This window comes from Rattus rattus, chromosome 3, assembly GCF_011064425.1.
Source record: "Rattus rattus isolate New Zealand chromosome 3, Rrattus_CSIRO_v1, whole genome shotgun sequence".
Taxonomy (NCBI): Eukaryota; Metazoa; Chordata; class Mammalia; order Rodentia; family Muridae; genus Rattus; species Rattus rattus.
The window spans coordinates 44596004-44607250 of NC_046156.1; positions in this window are offsets into that span (position 1 = coordinate 44596004).

Genomic DNA, 11247 nt, shown 5'->3' on the forward strand with positions numbered 1-11247 from the left:
CCATTAAAGTTATTTCCATCTTAAGAGTTGAGTTCTAGTTTTCAGAGGGAGGCGGGGATTGTGTGTGCTCATGGGTGTGTGCGCATATATATGTGTGTCAGCCTGTGTTTGAGAGAAGACCTCCCTGGTTTTAGAATTCACACAGGACTATGTGAGTGGTAATGAAATAATTAGTCAGAATTTCACCTGGAAGCGCTAACTGTGGCCAGATCTCAGGCTTCAGGACCCTCTAAATATGTCTAAGCTTTATCTTGTTTGCAATGTTGTAGTTTAATGCAAAGCTGTGATGCCGTTAGTTTCACGTGCTGACGTGTAACTGACAATTTTAGGGTTCAGGATAGACATGCAGGGGCTGCAGAGAGAGCAAACAACATAGGAGACAAGAAAAAGTCACTTAGAGTTTTATATTCCCAAAGTTTAAGTAAGAGTTGGGGAAATTCTGGCAGAAGAAACTCTCAGTGGCATTGCTGAGGACTGAGTCCATTAAGACTTTCTGGATATGGCAGCTTTTAGTGATGGAGGACATGAAGAAGGAAAGTGACCACAAGCCACTTGAATGTGGTTTGAATGTGAGCATGGCCATGATTCATCAGGATGAGAGACAGAGCCAGGAGGACAGCTTTAAGTATAAGATTCAATTCTTTGTCCCACAAACACTGTTAGTCACTTGTGGTACAGAAGTACAGCAGGGTGATGTGTTCATACCTGAAATTCAGGAACAGAATTAATTACCAAGACCATGCAAGCTGTATATTGTTTGAAGATGGCACAGGTAAAAAAAAAAGTTAATGAATTAGAGTCTTAAAAATACTTAAGTTTTATGGTATGCACTCATTGGTAAGTGGCTATTAGCCCAAATGCTAATCCAACCAGATGTAGATCTCTCCAGTTCAGAATACAGCAAATACATAGGCGAATGCCAGCAGCAATCCACTGAACTGAGAACGGGACCCCCGTTGAAGGAATCAGAGAAAGGACTGGAAGAGCTTAAAGGGGCTCAAGACCTCATATGAACAACAATGCCAAGCAACCAGAGCTTCCAGGGACTAAGCCACTACCCAAAGACTATACATGGACTGATTCTGGACTCTGACTTCTTAGGTAGCAATGAATATCCGAGTAAGAACACCAGTGGAAGGAGAAGCCCTTGGTCCTGCCAAGACTGAACCCCCAGTGAACGTGATTGTTGGGGGGAGGGTGGCAATCGGGGGAGGAGGGGGAGGAGTTAGGGGGATGTTGGCCCGGAAACTGGGAAGGGGAATAATAATCAAAATGTAAATAAGAAATACCCAAGTTAATAAAGATAGAAAACTTGAGTTTTATTTAGACTTTAATTAAAAATAATCACTCAATTTATTACCTATGTATTTCATTTAATGCTAACAAAATATCCTCTATTTTAGGTAAATAGTAAGTATAATTTCCAACCCAATAGTCTGACAGAAGGTGGAACCGGACTAAAATTTAACTTTTTTTATAATCTCAGAGTGAACCAATAAGTATAAAATCTAGAACCATGAATTATGGCACACGAGATGCTGAAACGTACTAATATATTTATTCATTAGTTTTTATATGGTATTCTGTCTTGTTATTTTTCAGAGAGAGTTTAATGAGAGAGCTATACAATAAATAATTAATAAGCAATTACATATCAGGTGAAAAGATTTATAGCCAATATTGTATAACACTGGCATGCTTTATCACTGGAAGTTTTACCTTTAATTTGTTATGTAAAAGTTTAGCATTAGTTTCATTTTCAACCTATGTTTCTGAATTTTGGTACCATTGTCTTTTACTCTAAGTGTCTTTCGGACTCTTTTGTGTTTCTGAAGTCTACAGCCTACACAGCTACTAAAAGTACATATTTAGTGCTTTATACAAAGACCTAAGCTAGAATGGACTCTAGAAAAATGACTAGGCATCTTTAAAGAACAAGAAAGTGAAATTGGAATCCTTGAAGGAAATAGCATCAAATGGAAGAATTAATTACAGCTATGGTCAGCAAGTCAGGAAGCATCCCCTCCTTTACTGATGTACAAAGAGGCAGTTTACAGAAAGCATCTGGCCGTGTTTGTACCATGTCAGACACTCAAGGCATGGTAGCTTTGGACTGCGGATGAAATGACAACATTGGGACTGGCTGCAAAAAGAAGCTGAATGGGCAGTGCTTTTTAAAGAATCAAAACTGAACAACGTGGCAGGGAATCTGTGCTGAGCCTTTAAACACACTACCGTGCATTTCAGTCGCTGTTCCCTGAAGTAAACAGTATTACTTTCCTGGGCGCCAGTCATCATGTTCCCCTGCTGATGTAGTCCTAAGCACAAAGTCGAGAGGGACTAAATGATGTGACTTCTACAGTGTTGAGAACTTGTAGCAGTTAGAAAATAATTCTATTTGTTTGCATATCTGTAGCTGCCCCGCTGCTTCACTTTTCTCCATACACTCAATCTATCTTTTCCCTTTGCTGTCATAGATACATTTCTGTGGTCCCATATCACACTGTTCTCTACCTTACAGTTCTCCAATTCCCTTCTGATTATTGTCATAATTTCTCAGCAACTTGCTGATGTTCGAATCTCTAGGTCCCAACAGTAGAGTCTGATGAAGCTGTAGCAGGAACAACATAATTTGTGTTTTTCACAAGTTCCTAGACAATGTTGACACTCTGTTCCCGGTCCACTGTTTGGGTAACTACAGACTTCAGTCCTTTTATCTTATTCAGAGACAACTATTTTGATTCTTTCCTCTTTTTGCAATATCAGCCAATTTTTTCCTTCTTAATGGCCAATTCCTAGGGGCCTTTTGGCATCTCTTAATCCGTACAAACCTCTTCTTCAGTGTAGAGGGATCAAACCAAGGGCCTATTCAAGCGAGACAAGTGCTCTACCACTGTTACCACCGAGCTATGTCCTGATCATTTCAACACAGTCCTGAACCTAGTTTCTCTCCAGTAATTCCTTTCTCTTTTATCTTTTTTAAATATACCTTCTCGAGAGAATTATTTCCATTCCTCACCTTCCACGTCTGTTTTCCTAATCATATATCTTGTTGACAGTTTCCTCTTGCACCATTACTAGCCATTTCAACCCCATGATCCCACACTGCTAAGTATAGCAGTCAATTCACAGGCTTTAGCCCCCTTGACCTTCATCAATATTACTTTCTTCTTCTTGGAATGATTTCTTCACTTGGCTTCCAGAATACAACACTCAACTAGTTTTTCTCCCAAACTTCTTGACCTCTCTTTCTATTGCCTTTGCTGATTCTTCCTCATCTATATGCTAATGATTCCCAAATTCATTTCTTCCTCAAAGACCTCTCCTATCAATTCAGACTTGCATTTCCAATTATCTACTTGACACCTCCACCTTCGATGTTTAATAGGCATCTTTAATTGGGCATTTTTATAAATGAGCCCTTTATGTAACTTCCCAATCCTGAGCAAACAAAACTAAAGCAACAACACAAAGCTTGCCCAAGTAAACAACAATGCTATATTGATGCAGCTATTTCTGCAACCTCTCTCTTCTCAGTTAGTTGGCAGTGCTGTGAATTCAGCTGTCACAGTTGTGTAACCAGTGATGACTTACGTATGGTGCAGTAGATAGTTGCCCACTCCTGCCCATGCATACAGCCCTGGTTAAATCCAGAAGGTCCCAAAGGAAAAAGACATGTGACAATGGGAGAGGACGCACTGGCAGGAGGGGAAAGTGCTTGCTGAATGTGGGATGTTGAAGAGAGTGGGTGAGGGGGATGAGAGTGACCAGAATGGGTTAGGTAAATGCACGAAGTTGCCTATGAAAACATTGATTACATTTCTCTTCAGATTTCAACTGTTACCATTTCCCCTATATTTCTTAAAAGTTTATTGGCATTCTAGTTTTTACCTTCTAACATACCTGAATTCAACTTTTTATACTGTTCTTATTGCTATCATTCTTAATAAAGTCACATGGTCTTTTATTGGGGTCAACAGAAAGTCCAACTTGAACTGAAGCCACTTAGTGCGTTTATAACTTACCAGTCAAAATCATTTTGTTAAAACACAGGTTGGATTGCATTATTCTTCTAAAATCAGTAGATTTCCATTGGACTCACAGTAAAGAGCTTTCATGAGAGAAGAATCTCTTACATCTATTCGCTCACAGTTCACCTCTGACAAGAATTCCTTTGGGTTGCTCTCTGGCTGCGCTTCTATCTCCTGGTCATTTCCCTTCTTTTAGTTTGCTGGGATGATGCATTTTTCCTACTACTGTTACACTTACTTTTTGATTTTGGTTCAAAGGTCAAGGCTTTATGGCCATACTACCTTCTTATTCCATCTGTTTGCTTGCTTCAATCCTCGGCTATTTCCTCCTTCTCTGTAGGGCTAGTTAAGTGCTATTTATTTCATCTGTTTATTTATTTTCTGTTTTCCTCTGGAAGTCAAGTTCCGTCACAGCACAAACACTGTCACATTTGTTTCAATTCTTGGGGGTATTCTCAATTTCCAAGACAGTGGAAAGAATATAGTTCATTCTTAATAAATATTGAGAATAAACTGTGAAAATAGATTTATATTTGTAAACTGGAAGAAGAAAAATACATTTTCATTTTCTTTTAAAATAAGACAATTTTAGAGCTAATTTGACAGTAGAGGCTCATCATTACAATACCAATGCAATAAAGAAGTATGAAAGTATTTCATTTTACATGTGTTTCTGAAGGCATGATGATGATGTATGAGTGGGGGTGTGTTTATAATGGTATGAGTCAAGCATTTGTTCCAAGTACTGCTTTTTCTTCTAGTTTACAAACGTAAAATGGAAGCAATTGTGACCATTCCAAAAAGTACTAGTCCTAACTCTTGTTCCAGTTTTCTGTTACTAAGCCTTAAGCTTCTGAGGGCCAGAACTAAGCCTAAGTCTATTAAGTCTATCTCTTGCTTTTGGCTTGCCAAGTATTCTCTACCATAGTGAATATGGAAGAGATGGTAGGTCATGAAAATGGTCAATTATTTAAAAACAGTTTGTCACCTGTAAGTCGATCACAATATAATGCATATCTTAAAGGTACATGCTAAAATATTTAAGGAAAAGTAGAATCATACAGTTGAAGTAGAAATGTAAGTGTTTAACTATCAAGGTCTCATTCACATTGGTCCTTGACAACTACACACCATAGTTTTCTCCTGGAAAGCATCCTTAAGAACCAATCAGAGGGTGCAATTTGTTCTTAGAAAGCCATGACTTGACAACCAGTCAGACGTAATACTTTGTTTCTGGAAGGTCACCCGTTTCCCTTCCTGCCTTTGAGTTTCAGTATTGTTTTAAAAGCATTTATGAACAAAAGAAGAAATTTAAATGGAAAATATTAGTGACATTCTTTAGAGAAGAGATTTCTGTCTTCTCATTTGTGCCTTCATCTGTGAAGCTGACTGATGCTCTACAAGACCAGGGGATTCTCCTCCAGCAGCTGCTGTTGCTACTTCAAAGGAGAAAATAATGTGTGTGTGAGGGAGGAATACATTTTGAACTTAGAGAAAAACTATTATGATTTTGTACACAAAGTTGAAGAAGTGGAGAAAATATAAATTGAGGATTGAGCTAGAAGAAAAGAGAAGACACACTGGGGTAACAGGGTTTGTCACTGTCTTGACTTGGGTCTTCAGTTCTTCATCTGTGTGATGAGGACATTAAGCTGACTTAAGTCCCTTCCATAACAGAGTGGCACCTTCAAAGCCTTCACTTCCTGTTTCCACTGGTAAATTCTCCAGGCACAGCTCCCTAAGGTGTAGCTTGAGAAGTCAGGGATCCTATGACCCCTTTGGTATTTGTGCAGGTAGAATAAACTGTTGCATATAAATTATTCAGCACAGGGTCTGAAAAGTAATAAGCTGTCAAGTCTATCGTTAGCACATCATGGAGGAAGAAATAATATTGATATCTGTATATATTAATATATATATATAAATAACTATGAAAATAAAAACTAAAAATTAAAAAGTAAATATATATTATGATCAGAATGAGTGGGCCATTGAATTTAGGGAAAATTGACAATAAATGATTTATCATTATAGAGTGATGGAAAAATTAACTTTTGACATGCAAAATATTTATCTTTTTGGTATGGTTTATGTTTAAGGATGTTATTCCAGAAACTACAGGAAACATGCACATTTCATAAACTTTTCTTTAGGGCAGTGTTTTTCAACCTTCATAATGTTGCTACTCTTTAATACAGTTCCTTATGTTGTATGACCCTCAACCATAAAATTATTTCATATGCTACTTCACAACTGTAGTTTTGCTTGACTCATAATGTAAATATCTGATATGTGGACTATCTGATATGTGACCCTGTGAAAATGTCATTTGACCTTCAAAGGCTTTGCAACCCACAGATGGAGATCCAAGGCTTTACGGGCTTCTGATTACTCCTGCAACGTATTGTATGAGCTTGGCACATGCAAATCCTTTGGAGGGTGATTGCTAATTATCAGTAAGAAATGAAGCACCTATGTCAATTACCTTAACTACGTGCCCACAGCAAGGAAATGAAAAGCCAGAACTGTGCAGATGCTCAACGAAGTAGATCTTATTGACTCAAGCCAACTTAGTAACAATATAATATAATCTGTGTTGGATTTAAATTTTTTGTATTTGGAAGACCAACAGAGTCAACTAATGTGGACCCTTGGGAGCTCTTAGAGACTGAGCCACCAATCAAAGAACATACAAGGGCAGACATGCATTTCAGTCTCCTTGTGGGTTCCCCAACAAGGGGAGAGGGAGCTGTCCCAACACTATTGCCTGTCTGTGGAATCTGTTCCCCAACAGGGCTGCCTTGTCTGGCCACAGGGGGAGAGGATGCTCCTAATCTTGTAGAGACTTGATGTGGCAGGGTTGGGGGGGATATTCCTCTCCCCCTCCGGGGGGTGGTGATATATCCTCTTAGAGGAGAAAGGGATGGGGGATGGGTAGAGGGACTCTGTGAGGAAGGGAATGGGGGGATAGCAGCACTTGTGATGTAAATAAGAAAATAAATAAATAAATGAGTCCTTTGAGGCAAGCAGTGCAGTTCAGTAATTCCCATGCTCTCCTCGGAGCGCAGAGCGCATTAAAAGCAACATGTCTTCTCTTAGTGAGTTTATCCCTTTAAATATGACAGAACAAAGCTCTCACCAGGGAGACGCTGGCTCTCAGGTAAGAGTTTAATCTCTGCCTCATTTTTCACTGGATTCTAATTTCAATTTTTTTCTAATTCACCCAACTCAACGGGAGGACCGAAGTGTTAAATTATTGCCAAGAGCATGTCCGAAAAAACAAATTGTTTAGGAAGAAAATCTCAAAGAGTTTGGGAAATTGCCTGGTGATCAGAAAGGGGACTATTTTAGGGCAAGCGTGAAAGAACAAAATTGGATCTTCGAGTGTGCAATTTTCTAAAACGTTGTTACAAGTTGTTTCATAAAGCTTATCTCCCTCATGGAGATTCGAAATGTGGGTTTAGAAGGAACTAAAAGTTGGATGGCTGTAAACAACCCCAAACATCAAAATAAGAGAGAAAATTACATTTGTGGCTGCATTTATTACATTTGCATAAATGGCAGGCGCTCTACCTTGGTTTCATGTATTTGCTCTAGATACGGTGTCTGGCATTACTGTCCCTTCTGGGTAGGTAAACACTCTTAAATATGAACTGCTAATGACCTGAACTTGGAGTGTTAGACTTGCTGTCATTGAATGTGTTATGAGATCTGTACAGCTTTGTAAAAGTTCATCAAAGTTGTTAGGAGCAGGTTGTTAAGACAATGCCTTATAGATGCAGTTGTGTGCATTGGCCTTTTAGTCTCTCTTTGGATTTCAAAGTAATCTGACTTAAAACCAAGTCTCTTACTCAAAAACTCATCTAACAGGATGGTGGTGACATGAAGAAATAAATTGAACAACGAATAAGTGTCTACTTGTTATAAAAGTTGTTTTCCTTTTTATATCTTATTCTTACTACTTTTTAATCTTCAAATTTTGCAACTTAATTGTGTATTATTTGTATTGGCAGAAAAGTATTAGTAAAATTATTTTTAATTTCTTCTATAGGCACCAATGCATTAAACATTTTAAGTCTTTTTTTTTTGAGGTATCGGCTTACCATGCTGAATATTATAATATCAATATATTTGATTTTTGTTTTATCTTTGTGTATATGTGTGAGCCTACTTGAAGGCATGTACTATAGCACTAGTGTGTATGGGGGGGGTGTCAAAGAACAACTTCGAGTATCTGTCTTCACCTGACATCTTGTTGAGATAATGAATCCTGTTTGCCCCTGTGTAAGTCTAGAAGAACTGGCCCCTGATTTTCCACAACTGCCTTGTCTCTTTCTGTCTTGCTGTAGGAATGATGCAGTTGTGGAGGTGTGCTTTTACTTTTGCCATACTTCGCATGCATTCTGGTGATACAAACTCAGATCTAATATCATGTTCAGGAAGAGAACCCTGTAAGGCCCTGCTCAGTCCTATCTCTTTAAAACTTCTAGAATCATGATGTGAATAAATCTGTTCCATCAAGAGCTCCCTGCCATTCCTGCCTTGCACTACTACCAGAGGTCAGAGGATGGGCACAAATTGTCTTTGGACTGGCTTCTCTGGACCTATGAGTTGTAATATATATATATTATATATATATTCAGCATGAAACTGACTAATACAAGGAATGATACCAGATAAGCTTGCTTGACAAAATGACAAAAACATCCATTAGAAGCAATAAAGTAAATGTTGAAATGGTAACTGAAGTGAGAGAATGGCAACTGAGAGAGGAGTTCCATCGATGTGGCATTGCTTGGATAGGAATTAAGAGAAAAACAGAGGAGGTATAAAACCGGCATCGATGATGAGTATTATGAACCTACTGCATCAGATAATAGCGCATATCAGAAGAACCAGAAAGTGTGCTCCCAAACAAAAGAGGAAACACGGTTGAAAACAGGGCAAGGAGGCAGATGTGTTTAGACAATAGTTAAAAGCATAATCTTGGTTGTGCTCAAAATGAGCAATGTTCTATGTGAAACATTTAACATCAGGTCTGAGTTGCAAAGTGGACTCTGGATCCTGTTTCCTTGGCAACTACACAGTTAAGCTACATGTTGAATATTGTGTCTGAACAACCCTTATCTGAGGGTTTGCACCTGGGTTGAAAATTGAGGCTGCTCCTTGGTGTCAAAGCGACTTAAATCCTCCAGGCAAAAGTGGGGTATTCCATTTTTACTGATCTGGTTTCAAAAGGCAAAGTTTCTAATAGTCTGTGATTTTAGAGAACAAAGTACTTCAGTTCCCCATCCTGTGATAAAGTCACAAAAGCAGTATGCAGAGGTTAACCTCGTAGGCTGAGTGTACAGATGGAATGGGGTGAAGTATACGATGTGTTGGGCGCCATGCCTTAAGAGCTGAACACTGTCTTTCATTAGAAAAATAAAACCAAAAAAAAAAAAAAAACCGAAACAAAAACAAGTAAAAAAAAAAACACTATAAAAACTGGTTGCTAAGTGGCAGTGCACTATTTTTGCACAGTTCAAAGCACTATTTTTAAAACTAAAGCTGCCAGGAAAGGACTGAGTCTTGGGACTTTCATATTTCACATGGCGGTTTGACTGCAGCACAGTCACTTTTGCCGTTGATGATAGAGATTCCCCGGCCACACTTCACTAGAAATGTTATCCAGGTAATAATGTTGGAGTGCGACATGGAATTGTGCCTTTCACAATCTGTTGATTTTTACATGCCAGCGAATGTCCGGCTATCCCTACACACGACGGGTAGGGAGAAACGTTGTAAGAAACAGCTGCTTTTCCCAAATGATGATGAAAAATTTCTACCAGGCCTTTAAGCCTCTCTAGAAAAGCTTTTGTGTTATATTGAGTGCTCTCTGTGGCATCTCTCATACATTATTTTTCAACTTGAATACTTTCCGTGGTAGCAAACCTCAATATTGTGCAACGAATGCTTGGATATTGGATATTCATGCCCTTGCATTCTTCCTCCACTTGCTGTCCTAATTCTGCTTTCTGGTGCGCCCCAGAGTTGTAGTTCTCTATGTTCTATGTTCTATGTATGTCTCTATGTTCAGGTACCAAGATCTTTAAAAGCACCCGTTCCTGTGAAGAACATGAACAGATTTGACCGTTTTTCTGATAAGATGCTCTAAAGTCTCACAAATCCTGGTGTTTCAGACCCACGACCATTGGTCGCTATTGCAATGCTCACACAATAAATTCTTCCACGCACCTGAGGTTTATCTAAATATCCCGACACAGGTAAGTACTCAAGTTCACTCCTGAACATGTAAGTACACATTTACTTTTGTAGTGTTAAATGAAATGACCACAATTTAAATACATCATCCTCTCCCTAGATAATCAAAACTCTAATTGACACAGAGGAACCTACCTTTCTTTCTTTTCTTTCTTCCTTTCTTTCTCCCTCCCTCCTTTCTTTCTTTGTTTCTTTCTTTGTTTCTTTCCTTTGTTTCTTTGTTTCTTTGTTTCTTTCTTTCTTTCTTTCTTTCTTTCTTTCTTTCTTTCTTTCTTTCTTTCTTTCTCTGAAAAAGGCTGGCTGTTCATGGGAAGTCCAGGTGCTTTCACTTATGATAATATATATCACATGATGTAATTGATTCAAATATTCTCATTACCATGCACAATGACTGAAGATGCATGACACTTTCTACATCTCATTAGATATTCACTACACCAGGATTTCCCAAACAGCTATTGATGTCTCCATAGTTAAGTATCTTATAGAACGGATGTCTGAGCAATTGTTTGACTGAGGCCCTCTGAAAAGCAATGTAGAGGCTACCAGTGATTCCGTTTGTTATGTTTCAGATTTTAGACTCAGTTTCTGATTCAACCCCCTCTTTCTCTTGCCTCGTCTGCTAACAACATCCAGAAAGTTCAATAAATCCCTTCGCAATTGGCTTACTGGAAAGTGATGTTGATATAGGTAAATTTATATGGTTAAATGTTTTTTCAAGTCATTAATATTTTATACCTAAGTAAATAGAAGCATCATGTACTATGAAAAGGTATTGTAGCCATTGTCCTAACACAATGTTAATGCACCTGACCTTACTTACTGACTCAATCTACACATAACACTTTACCAGTTTTCTTGTATAACACATTCCCAGACTCTTCTCTTACTCTTGTCTCCAGAGCTCAGCTGCCTCAGTGTAAACTTCCACTTATATGAGCCTCGACCTTCC